The 25460-nt window shown below is 40.2% G+C and overlaps 1 non-coding gene across 1 annotated transcript; it reads left to right on the top strand.

The window, feature by feature from the left end:
- Positions 1-18160: 18160 nt before the first annotated feature.
- Positions 18161-18268, top strand: LOC148554191 (small nucleolar RNA R71). Its single transcript, XR_015893019.1, has one exon. It is a non-coding gene; the product is annotated as a small nucleolar RNA R71 (small nucleolar RNA).
- Positions 18269-25460: the final 7192 nt, after the last annotated feature.

Here is a 25460-nt window from a genome sequence, read left to right on the forward strand (position 1 = left end):
AAGGCTTCCAAATGAAATAAAGAAGGAAATTAAAATCAATTCAATTCAATTAAAAACCCACTTCCCTTTCTTTCCTGCCTTATAACATGTAGCACACATTTAATTGCCATCAAATCACTTTTGCGGTCTTATAACATGTAGCACACATTTAATTGCCATCAAATCACTTTTGCGGTTTTTGTCTCATGTTACCAAGGTAATTAAGGCTATTTCATAAAGATTTGAATTCCAACTAAAGAAAGAGAGAGGTAACAGAATAAAGCATGCAGATTTCCCTCCTTCTTTCTTTTCAATTCGGGCCAATCCTTTTGGTCTTTTACCAAAGAAATAATTTGGGCCTGCTTCTCAATTATCTGGCCCATATTACTCAATAATAATTCAGCCAATATTTTTAACATTTACTACACAAGGCTGAACTTCTTCAACATAATGGGCTTACTATTTTTCGGCCCAGAAACAAAATCTGTACAACAAAATTATTAATTAACACATGTGAATTGAAGTTCAAATTAATAATTTTGTAATTAATTATTTTAATAATGTTTGATCATCATCAATTTAATTTTGGAGTTTTCCAATCTCATCAATCTTCCCCTTGATGACAAACATTATTAAAAATTGAAATGGAAAGAGTAAGGATTAAAAGTACTCCCTTTGTAAATTAGGATTCCTCCCCCTTTCCAACTGTTACATAGCTCCCCCTTAATATATGCCATTTTATCAAGGAAAGCATTACCTGTAACATTTTTATCAAGCCTAAAGCCACCATTTATTCAACATATGGTATTTTGAAATGTTGAATGGCTTAATTTATGAGCAGAAGTGAAGTGATAAGTAAAACTAATTTGTTATTATATAAATGATTTTCTGCTCAATATGAAACAAAATGTTTGAGTACAAAGTACATAGCAACCAAAACACAATTAATAATTCCCAAACAATTTGCTGCAAAAAAAAATTGATTAATTGAACAACATTTTGCAGCCATCATATCAGAGCAGAAATTATCAGTTTATAGCAAGGAAAACATTTTCAATTGGCCAGAATCATATCAGAGCACAAAAAAAATTATCCAGCATATCAGAGCACAAGAGGATTATCATAACATAACTAAGTTCCAAATGCAGCAAACAAAACAGATCATAATCATTGGAACATAGAGTTTATGCACAGGGGTGATCATAAATCAAAAAATGATTTCAGCCCCTGTTTTTTCAATTTTTCAACCTTTCCTCCCCCTTTTGTCATCAAAGGGGAACCTGCAAAAAACAAAAGACAATGGTATGCAAACAAATATAACCAGAACCAGAATATTCCAAAAAAGTTTAACAAAATAATAGTGGTCCAGAGTATCCAACAGCATACAATATACTAAAACATAACCAGAGTTCAACAAGTGACAGATAGATCAATCATTCGACAAGTTATACTCAGAGCCAGATGCATCATTCTCATTTGCATCCCCTGTATCTTGTTCAAGATTCTGAATCATCAGATTCACTCTTTCTGTGCATTTGTTCCAGGCTTTTTCATTTTCATATGCCTGTTTTCGAGCAGCCTTGTAGGATTGCACCATCAATTTTGACATATTGGAGAACTCAATGAGGACATCTTTGATGGATTCTGCCATCTTTGCTGGCTCGGCAGGGCGACTTTCGAAATCACTATCAGAACATGCAGTTGGCACAGAGCGTTTTCCTTTGTTGCCTTTCATAGAGCCCGAAACTCCTCCTCCTTTGATTGTGGAAACTTTATTTTCTACAGCCTCATTAAGTAGATCAACATTAAAATATTCAAAGATGCATGTAAGAAAGATTCCATAAGGAAGATTAGCCTTTTTGTTACTTCTAACACACTCCCACATGTGTCTCACCATGAGATATGCAAAAGAGATAGGAGATGAAGTAATAATAGCAAAAAGCACTAAGGTATCAGAAACAGTTACTCTATGGTATGAACCACTCTGAGGCATCAGAATGTGAGTGATGATTCTGTGAAGTAACGCTCTTTCAGGGCCAAGAGCCTTGTGGGTTGGAACTGTTCCATCCAGACCGGAGAGGTTCTCGCAGGTTTGGTTCAGAGCTATCTGATATGTTACCCCAACTTGTGAATCCCATTTTTCTGTCATATAAGTGGCTGTTCCTTCATCAACATATCCCAAGGCAACACTGATTGTTTCTCTATTCATAGACATGTGAACCCGCTTGACATAGGAATGGATTGCACCATCAATAAACCTCATGTTCGCATAGAACTCGCGAACCAAGGCAGGATACACAAGTTTCTAAATACTGAACAAAGGAATCCATTTCAGATTTTTAAAAAGAGTGACAAAGTTGATTTCTTTTACAGCAAGGGATTCTAAGTTCACTATGTGGGATGCACATAAGTGACGCTTCTGCAGAACTTCATTATGAAACTCATACGAGGCACATGAGTTAAATCTTCCTGGATCAAAGTGTGAGTGGCCTTTGTTATATTTGTTTTTAAAATCAAGTGATTCCAAATTTGGTGGTTCCTTGGTGTTGCGCAGAGTATATCCTTTCCCACGCTGAGAGCTGCGACCCGAGGTATGAGGAGTTGCTTTCTTTGGAGGTGAATGAGGCAGAGATGATCGAGACTCCTCTTCTTCTTCTACAACTGGTTCTTTGTCCTTTCCAATCTTCCTTCGAGACGAAGTTTTCTGGGCAATAACCTATCTTCTCATGGTTTCAGTTTGCTTGGAAGAGAGTGATGGAGATGAGGAAGATGTAGAATGTATGTGAATGTGAGTATAAGTTTGAGGTATAGAAGTAAATGGAGGATTTTTAGAGAGAGGGGTTCGGCTACTTCTCTTTGGTGCAACCTTCTTTATCATGTTATGAAAATGAAGGAGGGAGAGGAAAGATGAAGAGAGGCCGAAGAGAGTGGAGAGAGGTGGGAGGTTATGAGGGCATTTAATGCTGAGTGGTGAGAGAAGATTAAGTGAGTAATGGGCATTAAGTGGCGCGGTTATCCAAGGAAAGAGTTTTTAAAATTAAAACTTGAGAGGTTAGCTCCTAGAATCAAGGGATGAGGGAAGGAAAAAAGATTTTGATTTGACAACAACTCCTTCCTACAATATTTGATATGACAACTTCCTAAAAAATATGATTAACAAAATGAGGAACTCAAAACGGGTCAAAGTAAGGTCAAAAAGATTTGGTGGGGCCCAAGATAATTAATATCAGTTCAGTCTCCCCCTGTATCATGGCAAGTTCATCACGTCCTAAGATTTGTCTCCTGCTTACCTACGAGACAAAACCAAATAGAATAAAAAATTTCACAAATTATCAACAGAACTTAATTCTATCATTCCCAAACTATTTCTCAAAGAGCAGAATCTGTCTTCACACAAGGGCTTAGTGAATATATCCGCAAGTTGTTCTTCGGATTTCACAAATTGAATATCAATAGTACCCTTTTGCACATGTTCTCTAATAAAATGATATTTGATCTCAATGTGCTTGGTTCTTAAGTGCAAAACAGGATTTTTTAAGATGTTTATAGCACTCATATTGTCACAAAACAAGGGTATACTATTGATCTTTAATTTGTAATCCTCCAACTGAGTTTTCAACCAAATTAATTGTGAATAACATGCGGAGGCAGAAATATATTCAGCTTCGGCTGTGGATAGAGCTATTGTGGCTTGTTTCTTTCTTGACCACATGTTGAGTGAGCTTCCAAGGAAGCAACACATGCCGGATGTGCTCCTTCTATCCACCCGATCTCCCTCATAATCTGCATCACAAAACCCCACTGCACAAAAATCATCAGATTTTGGATACCATATGCCATAATCACTAGTTTCCTTAATGTATCTAATGATGCGTTTAACGTCCGAAAGATGGGATTCTTTTGGGTGAGATTGAAATCTTGAACATACACCCACACTTTGAACAATATCCGGTCTAGAGGAGGTAAGATACATGAGTGAACCTATCATTCCTCTATACCGTGTTTCATCCACATCTTTGCCATCATCATCCTTTTCAAGTTTAGTGTTTGGATACATTGGTGTTCCCATTGGTTTGGAATTTTCTAGGCCAAATTTCTTGATTAATTCTCTAGAATACTTTCCTTGGTGAATAAAAGTGCCACTAGGAGTTTGTTTAATTTGGAGGCCAAGAAATAATGTTAGCTCTCCCATTAAACTCATTTCAAACTCACTAGTCATGAGTTTTCCAAACTCTTTACACAAGGATTCATTGGCCGATCCAAACACTATATCATCCACATAAACTTGAACTAGGATAATATCATCATTAGATGCTTTAATAAATAAAGTAGTATCGGTGGTATCCCTTTGAAATTAATTTTCCAACAAAAAGGCACTAAGACTTTCATACCAAGCTCTTGGAGCTTGCCTAAGGCCATAAAGGGCCTTTGAAAGTTTGAAAACACGGTTTGGAAATTCTTTATCTTCAAAACCGAGGGGTTGTGCCACAAACACTTTTCTATCAATAAAGCCATTAAGGAAAGCACATTTGACATCTATTTAGAATATTTTAAAACCCTTATGGGCAGCATAGGCAAGAAGCAAGCGAATTGCCTCCATTCTTGCTACCGAAGCAAAAGACTCATCAAAATCTATACCCTCTTCTTGATCGTAACCTTGGGCCACTAATCTAGCCTTGTTATGAACAACCTTTCTGTTCTGAGGGTTACCTGAAACTGTAGGTCGATCTCAGACGAGATCTTCTGTACTGGTCAGAGCTGACGTATCCGGCTGGTGAATGGCGGCCGGAGCGGTTGTGTCCGACTTGTTGGACTGGTGATGCAACTGATCCTTTGTCACCGGAGGGTGGGGGGTACCTGCAAGGGACTCCGATGCTTAAGTTAGCAAGGGTATTAAGCAGATTTTTAGTAGAATCAGAGTATGAGTTATACCTGGGTGCTCCAGTGTATTTATAATGGTGTGGAGTGACCTTTCTGGAAATAAGATAGTTATCTTATCTTATCTTATCTTTAAGTGAGGTCATCTTATCTTCTGGGGAACCGCCCTTATCTTTCTAGGCCTTAACTGCCTTTAGATTGGGCTGTGTCCCTTTATTTGGGCCTTCTTTGGGCTTCTCTGGCGATTTAGCCGAACTCTTTGTGAAGAGGTCGGTAATGGGCCAGCTTTCCAAGAGGTCGGTCATGGGCCAATCTTCTAAGAGGTCGGCCAATCCTCTAAGAGGTCGGCCAACCCGGTCCTTTATAGCTCGAACCGATGTATGAACAGTGCCCCTGCTTGAGTTCGATCTTTCCGTGGGATCGTGCTTTCAGAGCATCGATCCCTTTGAGGGAGTCGTGCTCAAGCATCTATCTGGCTTGTTTCTTCATTACTTTGCAAGCCTTGTAGATTTTTTAGAGGTTTGGTACTTCTCAGTCCGACCTCTTTTGAGTGGTAGTGTGGGTTTTCTACCCTTGCCTTCTGGATCACGCCTTACTTTAAGTTTGTGTTGACAACCCTCTGCTTTGGCGAAGTTATCCTTGTGGCTTGATATTCGGGCTTTTAGTGACTTTGTCCGATGACTTTTTAGTGTTCTTTATATAGAACCTTTTTTAGTCTCGGATGACGTTCGTAGCCCTGTTTGAGATTGTGCCTTCTTTGAGTGGAGTTGTATCCCTTTCAGCTAAGCACATTTGAGCCTTAAGTTGTTTCCCAACCTTTTGGCTTGTTCTTTTTTGAAGTCATACTTGCGCCTCTTCTTTAGCTGACATCGATCTGTATGACTTTGCCCCTGCTTGAGTTCGGACCTTTCCGTGAGATCGTGCTTTCAGAGCTTCGATCTCTTTGGGGAAGTCGTGCTCAAGCATCCTGACTTTGGTCGATCTTGAGTAGTTTCTCCTTGTGCGAGTCTGGCATTGCCCCTTTTTATTTTGTTGAGAGGACTTCAGCTTTCTTTCGACTTGTTTGTCTTCACTGCTCGGGCTTTTTAGTCATAGTCCAACAACTTTTTAGGTAGTGTTCCGATGGGGAACCTTTTTATAGTTTGTTTGGATGACTTTTTAGCTCCGTCTTTTAGGCCGTGCTTTTCGCTTTTTAAGTAGTGTCTTTTTTCAAGACTTCGTACTTTTCAGTGAAGCACTTCTGGCTTTGGCCTTTTGACCTTTCCTTGGCCCTTTGTGAGATGTTTATAGAGTGTTGGTACTTTGCTGTCCAACCTCTTTTTTATTAGATCTTTTTTAGTCCGTCTTCTGTTTAGGCGGGATGACCTTTGGGGCTAACTTGTCCGACAACTTTTTAGTGTTTTTGGTAGAACCTTTTTAGTTGGTCTGAACAATTTTGATAGCCTTGTCGTGGAGCCGTGGCTTTTTGGGCAGAGCTGTGTCCTTTTTAGCGCACGCTGTTCGTTGGTCCGACTTCTCTTGTCGATCCTTCTTTAGCTTTCATTGGTTCGACTTCTTCTTGTCGGTCCAAGCTGTAGCTTTCGTTGGTCCGACTTCTTCTTGTCGGTCCAAGCTGTAGCTTTAATTGGCTCGGGCCGACTTCTTCATGTCGGCCTCTTCTAAGTTATTTCTAGTAATCCATTTTATTTGGACCTTGTCAGGTCTCTCTTTATGGATTACCTTTTTATAACTTTGTAGCTTTGGGCCGACTTCTTCATGTCGGTTCCTTCGAAGTTATTTCTAGTAATCCATTTTATTTGGACCTTTGTCAGGTCTCTTTTTATGGATTACTTTTTATAACTTTGTGATTTTGTTGGGCCGACTTTACCATGTCGGTCCCTTCTAAGTTATTTCTAGAATCCTCTTTATTTGGACCCTTGTTAGGTCTCTTTTAGGGATTACTTTTATAACTTTGTGATTTTGTCGACTGGTCCGACTTCTTTATGTCGGTCCGTCTTTAAGTTAGTTTTAGCAATCCTCTTTTTTAGGGCTGGCCAGACCTCATTCCAGGGATTTACTTTTTATAACTTTGGTTATTATGGTCGACTGGTCTGACTTCTTTACGTCGGCCTGTCTTTAAGTTATTTTTAGCAACTCATTTTTATTAAGACTTCGTCAGGTCCTTTCTATGGATCACTTTCGCTAACTTCTTGCATCATTCTATTTTGTCGCCTTTTTATCTTTGCCGATTTTGAGTGAATTTGGTTTTCACTTTGTCGACTTTTTTCGAAATCAAACGATGAATTCGGTTTTCATCGTGGTCGGGCGGTTAAGTTGGTTTTCACCTTACCGACCTGTCACTTTGTAATCGAATGATGAATTTGGTTTTCATCTTGCCGACTTTGTCGTGATCGGACGGTGAATTTGGTTTTCACCTTGCTGACCTGCCGTAATCGGGCGTCTTGGTAGGAAAATTTTTAGGGAATCTGCAATCTTTTAAACAATAAAATGAAGATAAGAGTGTGTACATGTTAGTACTTACCCCTCTAGGTCGGGCAATCTCTTAGATCTTGGCCTGGCGCCCTTTTTTAGATTGCAGGCATGCCATGTCCTTGGTAACTCTCGCCCCTCGAGGTCGGACACTTTGTGGTGACCTTTCCCCAGTACTTTTGAACAACTTGGTGTGGTCCTTTCCAGTTGGCTACTAGCTTCCCTTCTTCTGACCAACCTTAGGTCCATTTGACACTTTAGTGCTTCCTCTCTAATCCGAGCTCTTTCTCGGACTTTTGGAAGTAGGTCGAGCTCCTCCCTTTGAGTTTGGGAGTTGGTATCTTTTGTTGTAGAGGATCACTCTAGGGGATCCCTCTACTACCTCCACAGGAATCATTGCCTCCATTCCGTAAGCAAGTCAAAAAATGGTGATTCTCCGGTGGTTGAGTGTGGTGTTGTCCGATATGCTCATAGGACTTGTGGGAGCTTTTTTGGTGGGGCTATAGGGATGTTGGCATGCTTTTGATGTAAAACTTTGACTTTGTATTTGGGTTTTTGCTCTGTTGTTGCCTCCAAAGGGTGCTCCTGGACTTTCGTGTAAGTCCTGGGGTTTCCCTTTTACTGCCGTTTCCGACACTTGATGTTTTGCTGTTATTGTCCGAGTTGTGTCCTTATTTGCCCAAGTTGTTTGGTGCTGGCTGGTTTTGAAAGTGCATCAGCTCGGGCATTCTGCTCTCGAGGTATGTGTCGGACTTCATATTCCTCGAATTGTCTAAGCTGTTCTCTGGTTTTGTCCAGGGTCCCCCGAATTGTCCGAGCTATTCTCTGATTTTGTCCAGGGTCCCCCGAATTACCCGAGGTATTTTTTTTCATGGTGGGATCTTTAGCTTGGTTGCTCCCTTCTATTTGTGAGGTGACTACTTGTGAATCACTGGACACGGTAAGCTCCTACCTTCTTAGCCAGCCTTAAACCAGCCAGTAGTGCCTCGTGTTTAGCTTGGTTATTTAGCTTGATCTAGATTTCCTGATCGCTTTCTATAATTACACCTACACCACTCTCAGTTTTGTTTGAAGAGTCGTCCACATAGAGATTCCATTTTGTAGGAGTTCCCGGGGTGTCAGTGTACTCTCTAATGAAGTCGGCCAGATAATGTGATTTTATGGCTGTCCGAGCTTTCATATCGAAGATCGAATTGGGATAACTCGACTGTCCACTGTAGGATTCTTCCAGCTGAGTTTGTTTTCTGTAGGATGCCTTTTATGGGCTGGTTGGTCCGAACTCTGATAGTGTGAGCTTGAAAGTATGTATGGAGTCGTTGAGAGGTGAGTATAAGGGCGTAGGCGAACTTTTTCTATCTTTTGATAGTTTAGTTCGGCCCCTTGTAGAGCTTTGCTGATGAAGTAGACGGGTTGTTGCCCACTTTCATCTTCTCTGACTAGTGCTGAGGCTATTGCCCGACTTCCCATTGCGAGGTATGAGTTCTTCACTTTCCCGTGGTCTAGTAAGAATGGGTGGTTGCCCCAAGAATTTTTGAAATCTCGGAAGGCTTGTTCGCACTATGTTGTCCTTTTCTTCCTTCCTTAATATACCTCTTTGAGGTGTCTTTTGCAAGATGATTTGGAGATCCCTCCTCCTGTGAATCCTCAATTTATCATATGAACATGTCTCTCAGGGGTGTGAGGTAGACGTTCAACTCATCCGACCTCTTCGATGTGAGGTGGACCTTCCAACTCGTCCGACCTCTTTGGTGTGAGGTGGACCTTCAACTCGTTCGACCTCTTTGTTGTGGGGGTGGACCTTCAACTCGTTCGACCTCTTTGGCGTGAGGTGGACCTTCAACTCGTCTGACCTCTTTGGCGTGAGGTGGACCTTCAAATCGTCTGACCTCTTTGGCGTGAGGTGGACCTTCAACTCGTCCGACCTCTTTGTTGTGAGGTGGACCTTCAACTTGTCCGACCTCTTTGTTGTGAGGTGGACCTTCAACTCGTTTGACCTCTTTGGTGCGAGGTGGACCTTCAACTCGTCCGACCTCTTCGATGTGAGGTGGACCTTCCAACTCGTCCGACCTCTTTGGTGTGAGGTGGACCTTCAACTCGTTCGACCTCTTTGTTGTGGGGGTGGACCTTCAACTCGTTCGACCTCTTTGGCGTGAGGTGGACCTTCAACTCGTCTGACCTCTTTGGCGTGAGGTGGACCTTCAAATCGTCCGACCTCTTTGGCGTGAGGTGGACCTTCAACTCGTCCGACCTCTTTGTTGTGAGGTGGACCTTCAACTTGTCCGACCTCTTTGTTGTGAGGTGGACCTTCAACTCGTTTGACCTCTTTGGTGCGAGGTGGACCTTCAACTCGTCCGACCTCTTTGGTGCGAGGTGGACCTTCAACTCGTCCAACCTCTTTTGCTTTCGATTGGGTGAGGTGGTGGGATCTTCTCAGTGTTGCATATTTCTCGGTAAACATCCACAAGAGACACCCAAAGAGGGGTGTAATTGTGGTATTTTCTATGCTTCTCACCGGGTTGATCTTCTTTTTTTCTTGGACTCTTTATCCTTGTCCCATGGTGGGCTAGGAGAATTTGGTTTTTGAGCTCTCTCCTAGTCGAGAGTTCTCCTCCATGTTGATGTATTTCTCTACCCGTTCCTGTACCTCGTTCAGAGATGTTGGGTGCTTCTTGGATATTGAGTGGCTAAAAGGTTCTTTCTCGTAGGCCATTGATGAGACCCATGATAGCTGCTTCTGTTGGCAGACTTTGTATGTCCAGGCATATTTTGTTGAATCTTTCCATGTATTTGTGAAGACTTTCCCGATCTCCTTGCTTGATCCCTAGCAAGCCCGGGAAGTGTTTGGTTTTGTCCTTCTGGATGGAGAATCTGGCAAGAAATTTCTTAGCTAGGTCATCGAGATTTGTGATGGATCTCGGAGGCAGACTGTCGAACTATTTAATTGCTGTTTTTGTTAAGGTTGTTGGGAAGGCTTTGCATTGAATAGCGTCTGATGCGTCAGTGAGATACATTCTGCTTTTGAGATGATGGCTTGGATCCGATGTGCCGTCGCACGGGGTCATGTCGGGAGCTTTGAAGTCCTTTGGGACTTTAGCTTTCATGATCTCTTTGGTGAATGGGTCTTGATCTTTGTGGGGGCTATCTTCATGACTGGATCGAGTGGTCTTAGTTTTGAGATCTGCTTCGAGTTTTAGGAGTTTGTCCTCTAACTCGCGGCGTCGCCTTACTTCCCTTTGTAGATCTCTCTCAGTTTCTCGTTGATGCTCCATTTCTTTTTCAAGTTGTTTTAGGCGGTTTTGAAGTGCCTCCAAGGCTTCCATGTTTGGCGAATCCTTGTCTTTGTTAGGTTAAGGAGTACCTTTTGGTGTAGTATCTGCATTTTTGTGCGGCGTTCTGTCTTCTAGATCAGAGTCATGGTCGTTGTCAAGGTTGTCCGCCATGATGATGGGATGACTTCCAGGTTCCCTGGCAATGGCGCCAATGTTCCGAGGGTTACCTGAAACTATAGGTCGATCTCGGACGATATCTTCTGTACTGGTCAGAGCTGACGTATCCGGCTGTTGAATGGCGGCCGGAGCGGTTGTGTCTGACTTGTTGGACTGGTGATGCAACTGATCCTTTATCACTGGAGGGCGGGGGGTACCTGCAAGGGACTCTGATGATTAAGTTAGCAAGGGTATTAAGCAGGTTTTTAGTAGAATCAGAGTATAAGTTATACCTGGGTGCTCTAGTGTATTTATAATGGTGTGGAGTGACCTTTCTGGAGATAAGATAGTTATCTTATCTTATCTTCTGGGGAACCGCTCTTATCTTTCTAGGCCTTAACTGCCTTTAGATTGGGTTGTGTCCCTTTATTTGGGCCTTCTTTGGGCTTCTCTGGCGATTTGGCCGAACTTTTTGTGAAGAGGTCGGTAATGGGCCAGCTTTCCAAGAGGTCGGTCATGGGCCAACCTGCTAAGAGGTCAGCCATGGGCCAACCTTCTAAGAGGTCGGCCAACCCGGTCCTTTATAGCTCGAACCGATGTATGAACACTTTCCATCCTCACCTAATTTATTTTTGAAAACCCACTTAGTACCTGTTACCTTCTTACCATCCGGATGAGGTACTAATGTCCAAATCTCATTCTTGTCAAATTGGGCTAGCTCTTCTTGCATGGCTTTGATCCAAGAGGGATCTTGGTGCACGAAATTGTGATGTCTAGGCTCAAACAATCCCTGGCAACGTGAGCAACTTGGTACGCGCAATCGTGATTACACTTTGATTATGTAAAATTCATGGCTCTTTCTTTCCCTGGCAATGGCGCCAAGAACATGGTGCCAACACCATGGTTCACAACTTCGATACAACTAACCAGCAAGTGCACTGGGTCGTCCAAGTAATACCTTACGTGAGTAAGGGTCGAATCCCACGGAGATTGTTGGTATGAAGCAAGCTATGGTCACCTTGCAAATCTCAGTTAGGCAGATATAAATTGATAATGGTGTTTTCGAATAATAATTAATAGAATAGGGATAGAAATACTTATGTAATTCATTGGTAGGAATTTCAGATAAGCGAATGGAGATGCTTTCGTTCCTCTGAACCTCTGCTTTCCTGCTATCTTCACCCAATCAGTCTTACTACTTTCCATGGCTGGCTTTATGCAAGGGCATCACCGTTGTCAGTGGCTACATCCCCTCCTCTCAGTGAAAAATATGCTCACATGCTCTGTCACAGCACGGCTAATCATCTGTCGGTTCTCGATCATGCTGGAATAGGATTCACCCTCCTTTTGCGTCTGTCACTAACGCCCAGCACTCGCGAGTTTGAAGCTCGTCACAGTCATTCAATCACTGAATCCTACTCGGAATACCACAGACAAGGTTTAGACTTTCCGGATTCTCTTGAATGTCGCCATCATTCTAGCTTTCGCCATGAAGATTCTGGTTAGGAGATCTAAGAGATACTCATTCAAGCTTATTTCATGTAGAACGGAAGTGTTTGTCAGGCACGTGTTCATAGGGGAGAATGGTGATGAGCGTCACACATAATCATCACCTTCATCACGTTCTTGGGTGTGAATGGATATCTTAGAAGCGAAATAAGATGAATTGAATAGAAAACAGAAGTACTTTGCATTAATCTTTGAGGAACAGCAGAGCTCCACACCTTAATCTATGGAATGTAGAAACTCTGCCGTTGAAAATACATAAGTGAAAGGTCCAGGCATGGCCGAGATGGCCAGCCCCCTAAAACGTGATCAATAGTCTCCTAAGATAAACAATAGATTAAAACTGAGACCAAAGATACCTAATACAATAGTAAAAGGTCCTATTTATAATAAACTAGTCACTAGGGTTTACATGAGTAAGTAATTGATGCATAAATCCACTTCCGGGGCCCACTTGGTGTGTGTTTGGGCTGAGCTTGAGTGTTGCACGTGCAGAGGCCATTTGAGGAGTTGAACGCCAGGTTTTGATCCATTTCTGGCGTTCAACTCTGGTTTTGGATCCTTTACTGGCGCTGGACGCCAGATTTGGGCAGAGAGCTGGCGTTGAACGCCAGTTTACGTCGTCTATTCTTGGCCAAAGTATGGACTATTATATATTGATGGAAAGCCCTGGATGTCTACTTTCCAACGCAATTGGAAGCGTGCCATTTCGAGTTCTGTATCTCCAGAAAATCCACTTTGAGTGCAGGGAGGTCAGAATCCAACAGCATCAGCAGTCCTTCTTCAACCTCTGACTCTGATTTCTGCTCAAGTCTCTCAATTTCAGCCAAAAAATACCTGAAATCACAGAAAAACACACAAACTCATAGTAAAGTCCAGAAATGTGAATTTAACATAGAAACTAATGAAAACATCCCTAAAAGTAACTAGATTATACTAAAAACATACTAAAAACAATGCCAAAAAGCGTATAAATTATCCGCTCATCACAACACCAAACTTAAATTGTTGCTTGTCCCCAAGCAACTGAAAATCAAATAGGATAAAAAGAAGAGAATATACTATAAATTCCAAACTATCAATGAAACATAGCTTCAATCATATGAGCGGGACTTATAGCTTTTTGCCTCTTGAATAGTTTTGGCATCTCACTTTATCCATTGAGGTTCAGAATGATTGGCATCTATAGGAACTCAGAGTTCAGATAGTGTTATTGATTCTCCTAGTTCAGTATGATGATTCTTGAACACAGCTTCTTTATGAGTCTTGGCCGTGGCCCTAAGCACTTTGTTTTCCAGTATTACCACCGGATACATAAATGCCACAGACACAAAATTGGGTGAACCTTTTCAGATTGTGACTCAGCTTTGCTAAAGTCCCCAATTAGAGGTATCCAGGGTTCTTAAGCACACTCTTTTTTTGCTTTGGACCTTGACTTTAACCGCTCAGTCTCAAGTTTTCACTTGACACCTACACGCCACAAGCACATGGTTAGGGACAGCTTGGTTTAGCCGCTTAGACCAGGATTTTATTCCTTTAGGCCCTCCTATCCACTGATGCTCAAAGCCTTGGGATCCTTTTTGTTTGCCCTTGCCTTTTGGTTTTAAGGGTTATTGGCTTTTTGCTCTTGCCTCTTGGTTTTAAGAGCTTTGGCTTTTTCTGCTTGCTTTTTCTTTTTCTTTCTATTTTTTTTCGCCTATTTTTATTTTTTTTTCTGCAAGCTTGTTCTTTGCTGCTTTTTCTTGCTTCAAGAATCATTTTTATGATTTTTCAGATTATCAAATAACATGTTTCCTTGTCATCATTCTTTCAAGAGCCAACATATTTAACATTCTTAAACAGCAACTTCAAAAGACATATGCACTGTTCAATCATACATTCAGAAAACAAGAAGCATTGTCACCACATCAATATAATTAAACTAAGTTCAAGGATAAACTCGAACTTCATGTACTTCTTGTTCTTTTGAATTAAAACATTTTTTTTAAGAGAGGTGATGGATTCATAGGACATTTATAACTTTAAAACATAGTTACTACTACTAATGATCATGTAATGAGGACACAAACATAGATAAGCACATAACATAGAAAACGAAAAACAGAAGAAATAAGAACAAGGAATGAATCCACCTTAGTGATGGTGGCGTTTCCTTCTTGAGGAACCAATGATGTCCTTGAGCTCTTCTATGTCTCTTCCTTGTCTTTGTTGCTCCTCCCTCATTGCTTTTTGATCTTCTCTTATTTCATAAAGCATGATGGAGTGCTCTTGATGTTCCACCCTTAGTTGTCCCATATTGGAACTCAATTCTTCTAGGGAGGTGTTGATTTGCCCCCAATAGTTTTGTGGAGGAAAGTGCATTTGAGGCATCTCTGGGATCTCATGGAAATGAGCTTCTTGCGCCTCTTGAGCTCCATGACTGGGCTCTCTTGCTTGCTCCATCTTTTTCTTAGTGATGGGCTTGTCCTCTTTAATGAGGATATCTCCTTCTATGTAAATCCCAGCTGAATTGCATAGATGGCAAATGAGGTGAGGAAAGGCTAACCTTGCCATAGTGGAGGACTTATCAGCCACCTTGTAGAGTTCTTGAGGTATAATCTCATGAACTTCCACCTCTTCTCCAATCATGATGCTATGGATCATGATGGCCCGGTCTATAGTAACTTCAGACCGGTTGCTAGTGGGAATGATTGAGCATTGAATGAACTCCAACCATCCTCTAGCTACAGGCTTGAGGTCCAATCTTCTTAGTTGAACCGGCTTGCCTTTGGAGTCAATCTTCCATTGAGCTCCTTCTACACATATGTCCAAAAGGACTTGGTCCAACCTTTGATTAAAGTTGACCCTTCTAGTGTAGGGGCGTTCATCTCCTTGCATCATGGGCAAGTTAAACGCCAACCTCACATTCTCCGGACTAAAATCTAAGTATTTCCCCCGAACCATTGTAACATAGTTCTTTGGATCCGGGTTCTTACTTTGATCATGGTTCTTGGTGATCCATGCATTGGCATAGAACTCTTGAACCATTAGGATGCCGACTTGTTGGATGGGATTTGTTAGAACTTCCCAACCTCTTCTTTGAATTTCATGTCGGATCTCCGGATACTCATTTCTTTTGAGTTTGAAAGGGACCTCAGGGATCACCTTCTTCTTGACCACAACATCATAGAAGTGGTCTTGATGGGCTTTGGAGATGAACATTTCCATCTCCCATGACTCGGGTGTGGAAGCTTTTATCTTCCCTTTCCCCTTTCTAGAGGATTCTACGGTCTTAGGTGCCATCAATGGTAATGGAAAAACAAAAGCTTATGCTTTTATCACACCAAACTTAGAATTTTGCTCGCCCTCGAGCAATAAAAGAAAGAATAGATGAAGAAGAAAAAGAAATGGAGGAGAGGGAAAGTGTGATGTGGTTCGGCCAAGAAGGGTATAGAGGGGTTGTGTTGTGTGAATTTGATGAAGAATGGAGGGCTTTATATAGGGAAGGGAAGGGGGGGTATTGGTTCGGCCATATGGGTGGGTTTGGGTGGGAAATTAGTTTTGAATTTTGAAGGTAGGTGGAGTTTATGAGGTAGGTTTATGGGGAAGAGTGGATGGATGTGAGTGGTAAAGAGGTGATGGGGAAGAGAGATTGAGGTGATTGGTGAAGGGTTTTTGGGGAAGAGTGTTTATGGGGTTGTGTGAAAGAGAGTGGTGAGAAGAAGTGAGTGGAGGTAGGTGGGGATCCTGTGGGGTCCACAGATCCTGAGTGGATCCTGTGGGGTCCACAGATCCTGAGTGTTCAAGGATTTACATCCCTGCACCCATTAGGCATGTAAAAATGCCTTTGCACACAACTCTGGGCGTTCAGCGCCAGGTTGGTGGCCATTTTGGGCGTTCAACGCCCATTTGTGTGCCATTTCTGGCGTTGAACACCAGAACCATGCCTGTTCTGGCGTTCAGCGCCCAGAAGCTGCCCATTTTGGGCGTTTAGCGCCAGAATTATGCTCTGTTCTGGTGCTGAACGCCAGACAGATGCTCCTCCAGGGTGTGATTTTTCTTCTGCTGTTTTTTATTCTGTTTTCAATTTTTCTATTTATTTTATGACTCCACATGATCATGAACCTATAAAGACATGAAAAACAATGAAAATAAAAATTAGATAAATAAACATTGGGTTGCCTCCCAACAAGCACTTCTTTAATGTCAATAGCTTGACAGTGGGCTCTCATGGAGCCTCACAGATGTTCAGAGCATTGTTGAAACTCTCCAACACCAAACTTAGAGTTTGGATATGGGAGTTCAACACCAAACTTAGAGTTTGGTTGTGGCCTCCCAACACCAAACTTAGAATTTGACTGTGGGGGCTTGGGTTGACTCTGCTTTGAGAGAAGCTTTTCATGCTTCCTCTCCATGGTTGCAGATGGAGATCCTTGAGTTTTAAACACAAGGGAGTCCTCATTCCATTGAAGGACTAGTTCACCTCTGTCAACATTAATCACAGCTCTTGCTGTGGCCAGGAAAGGTCTTCCTAGGATGATGGATTCATCCTCTTCCTTTCCAGTATCCAGGACTATGAAATCAGCAGGGATGTAAAGGCCTTCAACCTTTACTAATACGTCCTCTACTTGTCCATATGCCTGTTTTCTTGAATTGTCTGCCATCTCTAATGAGATTCTGGCAGCTTGCACCCCATAGATTCCCAGTTTCTCTATTACAGAGAGGGGCATGAGGTTTATCCCTGAACCAAGGTCACACAGAGCCTTAAAGATCATGGTGCCTATGGTACAAGGTATTATGAACTTTCCAGGATCCTGTCTCTTCTGAGGCAATGTCAGTTGATCCAGATCACTTAGTTCATTGATGAACAAGGGAGGTTCAACTTCCCAAGCATCAATGCCAAATAATTTGGCATTCAGCTTCATGATAGCACCAAGAAACTTGGCAGTTTGCTCTTCAGTAACATCCTCATTCTCTTCAGAAGAGGAATACTCATCAGAGCTCATGAAGGGCATAAGGAGGTTCAATGGAATCTCTATGGTCTCTAGATGAGTCTCAGATTCCTTTGGTTCCTCAGAGGGAAGCTCCTTATTGGTCACTGGACGTCCCAGGAGGTCTTCCTCCTTGGGATTCACGTCCTCCTCTCCCTCATTGGGTTCGGCCATTTTGCTTATGTCAATGGCCTTGCACTCTCCTTTTGGATTCTCTTTTGTATTGCTTGGGAGAGTACTGGGAGGGATTTCAGTGATCCTTTTACTCAGCTGGCCCACTTGTGCTTCCAAATTTCTAATGGAAGACCTTGTTTCATTCATGAAACTTATAGTGGCCTTAGACAGATCAGAGACTAAGTTTGCCAAATTAGAAGTATTTTGTTCAGAGTTCTCTGTCTGTTGCTGAGTGGATGATGGAAAAGGTTTATTATTGTTAAACCTGTTTCTTCCACCATTATTAAAGCCTTGTTGAGGCTTTTGATCCTTCCATGAGAAATTTGGATGATTTCTCCATGATGAGTTATAGGTGTTTCCATAAGGTTCACCTAAGTAATTCACCTCTGCTATTGCAGGGTTTTCAGGATCATAAGCTTCTTCTTCATAAGAAGCCTCTTGAGTACTGTTGGATGCAGCTTGCATTCCATTCAGACTCTGAGAGATCATATTGACTTGCTGAGTCAATATTTTGTTCTGAGCCAATATGGCATTCAGAGTATCAACTTCAAGAACTCCCTTCTTCATAGGCGTCCCATTACTCACAGGATTCCTTTCAGAAGTGTACATGAACTAGTTATTAGCAACCATGTCAATGAGTTCTTGAGCTTCTGCAGGTGTTTTCTTTAGGTGAATGGATCCACCTGCAGAAGTGTCCAGTGACATTTTTGATAGCTCAGATAAACCATCATAGAATATATCCAGGATGGTCCATTCTGAAAGCATGTCAGAAGGACACTTTTTGGTCAACTATTTGTATCTTTCCCAAGCTTCATAGAGGGATTCACCTTCTTTCTGTCTGAAGGTTTGAACATCAGCTCTAAGCTTGCTCAGCTTTTGAGGAGGAAAGTACTTGGCTAAGAAAGCCGTGACCAGCTTATCCCAAGAGTTCAGGCTGTCTTTGGGTTGAGAATCCAACCATAATCTAGCTCTGTCTCTTACAGCAAAAGGGAAAAGCATGAGCCTGTAGACTTCAGGATCTACTCCATTAGTCTTAACAGTATCACATATCTGCAAGAATTCAGTTAAGAACTGAAAAGGATCTTCAGATGGAAGTCCATGGAACTTGCAGTTCTGCTGCATTAGAGAAACTAATTGAGGTTTCAGCTCAAAGTTGTTTGCTCCAATGGCAGGAATGGAGATGCTTCTTCCATGTAAATTGGAATTTGGTGCAGTAAAGTCACCAAGCATTCTCCTTGCATTGTTGTTGGGTTCGGCTGCTATCTCCTTTACTTGTTCGAAATTTTCAATCAAGTTGTCTCTGGATTGTTGTAATTTAGCTTCTCTTAATTTCCTCTTCAGAGTCCTTTCAGGTTCTGGATCAGCTTCAACAAGAATACCTTTTTCTCTGTCCCTGCTCATAAGAAAGAGGAGAGAAAAAGAAAAGAAGAGGAATCCTCTATGTCACAGTAAAGAGGTTCCTTATTGTTAGTAGAAGAAAAGAAAAAGAAATTTGAACACAGATAGAAGAGGGGGTTCGAATTTGGTGATGATGTGAAGAAGAGATGTTAGTAGATGAATAAATAAATAAAATAAGATGAGAGAGAAGGAGGGAATTTTCGAAAATTATTTTTGAAAAGGAGTTAGTGATTTTTGAAAATAATTTTTGAAAAATGTTAGTAGTTTTTGAAAATTAAGATTTAAAAATTAAAATAATTAATAAATTAAAAAGAAATTTTGAAAAAGGAGGAAGATATTTTCGAAAATGAGAGAGAGAGAGTTAGTTAGGTGGTTTTGAAAAAGATAAGAAACAAACAAAAAGTTAGTTAGTTTAGTTGAAACAAATTTTGAAAAGATAAGAAGTTAGGAGGTTAGAAAAGATATTTTGAAATCAATTTTGAAAAAGATAAGATAAGAAGATATTTTTGAAAAGATATGATTGAAATTAGTTTTTGAAAAAAGATTTGATTTTTTAAAATCACAATCAATGACTTGATTCACAAGAAATCACAAGATATGATTCTAGAACTCAAAGTTTGAATCTTTCTTAACAAGCAAGTAACAAACTTGAAATTTTTGAATCAAAACATTAATTGTTATTGTTATTTTCGAAAATTTGATATAAAAATAAGAAAAATATTTTTAGAATTTTCGAAAATAACTAAGAAATTTGAAAAAGATTTGATTTTTGAAAAAGATTTTGAAAAAGATAAGATTTTCAAATTGAAAATTTGATTTGACTCATAAGAAACAACTTGATTTTAAAATTTTTTGAAAAAGTCAACTCAAATTTTCGAATTTGATGAGAGAAAAAGGGAAAGATATTTTTTTTATTTTTGAATTTTTATGATGCAAGAGAAAAACACTAAAAAGATGCAATGCATAAAATTTTTAGATCAAAACATGTGATGCATGCAAGAATGCTATGAATGTCAAGATGAACACCAAGAACACTATGAATGTCAAGATGAACATCATAGACACAATTTTGAAAAATTTTTAATGCAAAGAAAACATGCAAGACACCAAACTTAGAAATCTTTCATGTTTAGACTCTAAGAAACGAAAAATGCACATGAAAAACAACTTAAAGATACAAAACAAGAAAACATCAAGATCAAACAAGAAGACTTACCAAGAACAACTTGAAGATCATGAAGAACACTATGAATGCATGAATTTTCGAAAAATGCAAGATGCATATGCAATTGACACCAAACTTATGATATGACTCAAGACTCAAACAAGAAACACAAAAAATATTTTTGATTTTTTTGATTTTCTATTTTTTTTGGATTTTTTTTCGAAAATTATATGAAAAAGAAGAAAAAAAATAAGGATTCCAAAATTTTTAACATGAATTCCAGGAATCTTGCATTCTTAGTCTAAAGCTTCAGTCCAGGAATTAGACATGGCTCACTAGCCAGCCAAGCTTTCAATGAAAGCTCCGGTCCAAAACACTAGACATGGCCAATGGCCAGCCAAGCTTTAGCATGTAAATCAGGAACAATAGCAGGTGGATTAACAACAACTAGCTTGCTCTTGATAACAAATTGCTGCCTCAGTCCAAATAAATTTAGACAAGGCTTTACAGCCAGCCAGGCTTCACACGCTTCATGAAACACTAGAATTCATTCTTAAAAATTTTGAATAAATTTTTTTTTTTGAAAATATTTTTATTTTTTTCGAAAACAGATGAGAAAATTTTTGAAAGATTTTTGAAAAATTTTTGAAAAGAAAACAAAAAGAAAATTACCTAATCTGAGCAACAAGATAAACCGTCAGTTGTCTAAACTCGAACAATCCCCGGCAACGGCGCCAAAAACTTGGTGCACGAAATTGTGATGTCCAGGCTCAAACAATCCCTGGCAACGTGAGCAACTTGGTACGCGCAATCGTGATTACACTTTGATTATGTAAAATTCATGGCTCTTTCTTTCCCTGGCAATGGCGCCAAGAACATGGTGCCAACACCATGGTTCACAACTTCGATACAACTAACCAGCAAGTGCACTGGGTCGTCCAAGTAATACCTTACGTGAATAAGGGTCGAATCCCACGGAGATTGTTGGTATGAAGCAAGCTATGGTCACCTTGCAAATCTCAGTTAGGCAAATATAAATTGATAATGGTGTTTTTGAATAATAATTAATAGAATAGGGATAGAAATACTTATGTAATTCATTGGTAGGAATTTCAGATAAGCGAATGGAGATGCTTTCGTTCCTCTAAACCTCTGCTTTCCTGCTATCTTCACCCAATCAGTCTTACTCCTTTCCATGGCTGGCTTTATGCAAGGGCATCACCGTTGTCAGTGGCTACATCCCCTCCTCTCAGTGAAAAATATGCTCACATGCTCTGTCACAGCACGGCTAATCATCTGTCGGTTCTCGATCATGCTGGAATAGGATTCACCCTCCTTTTGCGTCTGTCACTAACGCCCAGCACTCGCGAGTTTGAAGCTCGTCACAGTCATTCAATCACTGAATCCTACTCGGAATACCACAGACAAGGTTTATACTTTCCGGATTCTCTTGAATGCCGCCATCATTCTAGCTTTCGCCACGAAGATTCTGGTTAGGAGATCTAAGAGATACTCATTCAAGCTTATTTCATGTAGAACGGAAGTGTTTGTCAGGCACGTGTTCATAGGGGAGAATGGTGATGAGCGTCACACATAATCATCACCTTCATCACGTTCTTGGGTGCGAATGGATATCTTAAAAGTGAAATAAGATGAATTGAATAAAAAACAGAAGTACTTTGCATTAATCTTTGAGGAACAGCAGAGCTCCACACCTTAATCTATGGAATGTAGAAACTCTGCCGTTGAAAATACATAAGTGAAAGGTCCAGGCATGGCCGAGATGGCCAGCCCCCTAAAACGTGATCAATAGTCTCCTAAGATAAACAATAGATTAAAACTGAGACCAAAGATACCTAATACAATAGTAAAAGGTCCTATTTATAATAAACTAGTCACTAGGGTTTACATGAGTAAGTAATTGATGCATAAATCCACTTCCGGGGCCCACTTGGTGTGTGTTTGGGCTGAGCTTGAGTGTTGCACGTGCAGAGGCCATTTGTGGAGTTGAACGCCAGGTTTTGATCCATTTCTGGCGTTCAACTCTGGTTTTGGATCCTTTTCTGGCGCTGGACGCCAGATTTGGGCAGAGAGCTGGCGTTGAACGCCAGTTTACGTCGTCTATTCTTGGCCAAAGTATGGACTATTATATATTGCTGGAAATCCCTAGATGTCTACTTTCCAACGCAATTGGAAGCGCGCCATTTCGAGTTCTGTAGCTCCAGAAAATCCACTTTGAGTGCAGGGAGGTCAGAATCCAACAGCATCAGCAGTCCTTCTTCAACCTCTGACTCTGATTTCTGCTCAAGTCCCTCAATTTCAGCCAGAAAATACCTGAAATCACAGAAAAACACACAAACTCATAGTAAAGTCCAGAAATGTGAATTTAACATAAAAACTAATGAAAACATCCCTAAAAGTAACTAGATTCTACTAAAAACATACTAAAAACAATGCCAAAAAGCGTATAAATTATCCGCTCATCAAATCTTCAAGAGCTTGCTTCACATTGTGAGGCTCCATTTGGGACAAGAAAGCAAGATTGCTTTCTTCGGTTCACTTTTTGGTTGAGGATCTTGTTGTTACACCTTGTGAGGGATCACCAATTATAAAGTCATGAGGATAACCCTTCATGGACTTCCATTCTCTTGGTTTCCGGAGTGAGGTTGTGTTTTGATGAGCTTCAGAGGGTTGTTCAGTTCCAGATTCTCTTACTGGCTCAAGAGACAAAACAGAAATGTCTCCTCCATCTTGATGAGACAAATTTGGGCGGACAGATTCTTCATTTGGGACAGATTTGAGATTTTCTTCACTGGCTTCCTTGTTGACAGTATCTTCACAATCTGTATCATCTTTTATCACAACACTGGGAATTGTATTAGAATCACAAAAAGATACGTGTATGGATTCCTCTATGGTTCTATGTTCTTTGAGGTAAATTCTATAAGCCTTACTAGTGGTGGAGTATCCAACAAACATTTCCTCATATGATTTTGGATCAAATTTACCAAGATTTTCTTTATTGTTAAGTACAAAGAATTTGCATCCAAACACATGAAAATACTTAAGATTAGGAGGGGTTCCTTTCCAAAGCTCATAAGGAGTTTTTCTTTAACCCTTTTCTAATGATAGTCCTATTCAAAATATAACATGCTGTATTTACAACTTCATCCCATAGAAATTTTGGAACCTCATTTTCACATAACATAACCCTAGTCATTTCTTGAAGGCTTCTATTCCTTCTCTCAACCACCCCATTTTGTTGAGGGGTTTTAGGGCATGAAAAGTTATGAGCAATTCCAAAATCATCACAGAATTTTTCAAAATCTTGATTTTCGAATTCTTTTCAGTGATCACTTCTTAAGCGAGCTATTTTCAAATCCTTTTCATTTTGAATTCTTTTGCAAAGGGTTGAGAAGGCATTAAAAGCATCATTCTTTTGAGCAAGAAAAAGTACCCAACCAAATCTAGAGTAATCATCCACCACCACCAAACCATAATGTTTACCTCCTAAACTTTGAATTCTTGTTGGACCAAAAAGATCAATGTGTAACATCTCTAATGGCCTGTTGGTTGAAATTCCATCTTTTGGTTTAAAAGAGGATTTTACTTGTTTGTCTAATTGGCAAGCATCACAAGTAAGATCCTTATCAAATTTAATATTTGGAATTCCTCTAACCAAGTTTTTCTTGACTAGCTTAGAAATTTGGTACATGCTAACATGACCCAATTTCTTATGCCAAAGCCATTTTTCAGATTCAAGGGAGGAAAAACATGTCACGTTTTGACCTTTCAAGTCCTCAAGAGTCAATCCATACACATTATTGCACCTTTTATCCTCAAACAAAATATCCCCAGATTTTTCACAAATAACTAAGCACACCAGTTTTCTAAAAATAACTTCATATCTAAGATCACACAATTGGCTAACACTTAGTAAATTGTGTTTCAAACCATCAACAAGAAGAACATTATTTATAAAAGAAGAGAAACTTTTACCAACTTTTTCAATGGCCACTATTTTTCCTTTAGCATCATCACCGAAAGTGATAAACTCTCCATCATACTCATCAAGCTTAATGAAGAAGGTTGCCTTTCCGATCATATGCCTAGAGCATCCGCTGTCCATGTACCACATATTGTCCTTCCGCTTGGATGCTAGGCATACCTACAAAATGAGCTCAAGTGACCTTAGGTATCCAAATCTTCTTGGATCCTTTCACGTTAAACCATCTTCTATGTCCCAATCCATTGTAGTCAAAAACAACTTTGCAAACTTTGTTACCAATCATTCTTTCACCAAAGAAACATTGAATGGGAAAATGGCCATTCCGGTTGCATAGTCTAAAAAATCTTGGAGTTGCTGTTTTGCTAAAGCTTGTTGGGTTTTGAAACCTTGTATCATTAGAAGATGAAGCCACGTTTTCAAAAGAAGGTTTTTGAACAGATTTGAAAGTTTTGTGAAAACCCAGACCAGCTTTATCATAAAGAGGTTTTTGACTAGCCAAGATTTGATTTAGATTTTCAGAACTGTGAGCGAACTTGGCTAAGTCTTCTTTAAGCCTTTTGACCTCTTTAAGCAACTCTTCATTTTCTTTAAAACAGTTTACATATGCAACAACAGAATGATGGCTTTCACAGCTTTTAAGTTGGGCTTTTAACTGCTTGTTTTCTTCAACAAGTTCAACAGCAGTTTCAGCCTCCCTTAATTTATCTTTGAGAAAACCATTTTCAGCTTTAAGAATGGTGATTTGTGATTCAAGATCTTGGTTATCAAGCAAGAAGCATCTAATTTTTTTCAGAAAGGTGGTCTATCATAAGATGAAGATCTTCAGTGTCAGGGTTATGAAAGACTACCTGTTCAACGTGATCTGCCATGAGACATGGTTGGGACTTGGTTTCTGATTCTTCATCATCTTCTGAGTCGTTTTCCAAGTCCTCCCAAGAAGCCATCATTACCTTTTTCTTTCCCTTCTTTGGCTTCTCCTCCTTCTTCAACTTAGGGCAATCGGATTTGAAATGCCCAGTCTCTTTGCAGTTGTAGCATGTCACCTTGCTGAAATCTTTCTTTTGTTTTCTTGAGCTGCTTCCCTTGCTTCTTTTCTTGAGCTTCACCATTTTCCTGAATTTTTTGGCAAACAACACAAATTCATTTTCAGAGGAATTATCACTGGATTCATCATTGATGAACGGATAATTTATACGCTTTTTGGCATTATTTTTAGTATGTTTTTAGTAGGATCTAGTTACTTTTAGGGATGTTTTTATTAGTTTTTATGTTAAATTCACATTTCTGGACTTCACTATGAGTTTGTGTATTTTTCTGTGATTTCAAGTATTTTCTGGCTGAAATTGAGGGACTTGAGCAAAAATCAGATTCAGAGGTTGAAGAAGGACTGCTGATGCTGTTGGATTCTGACCTCCCTGCACTCAAAGTGGATTTTCTGGAGCTACAGAACTCAAAATGGTGCGCTTCTAATTGCCTTGGAAAGTAGA

This window comes from Arachis ipaensis, chromosome B7, assembly GCF_059453495.1.
Source record: "Arachis ipaensis isolate K30076 ecotype BB chromosome B7, ASM5945349v1, whole genome shotgun sequence".
NCBI classification, from domain to species: Eukaryota; Viridiplantae; Streptophyta; class Magnoliopsida; order Fabales; family Fabaceae; genus Arachis; species Arachis ipaensis.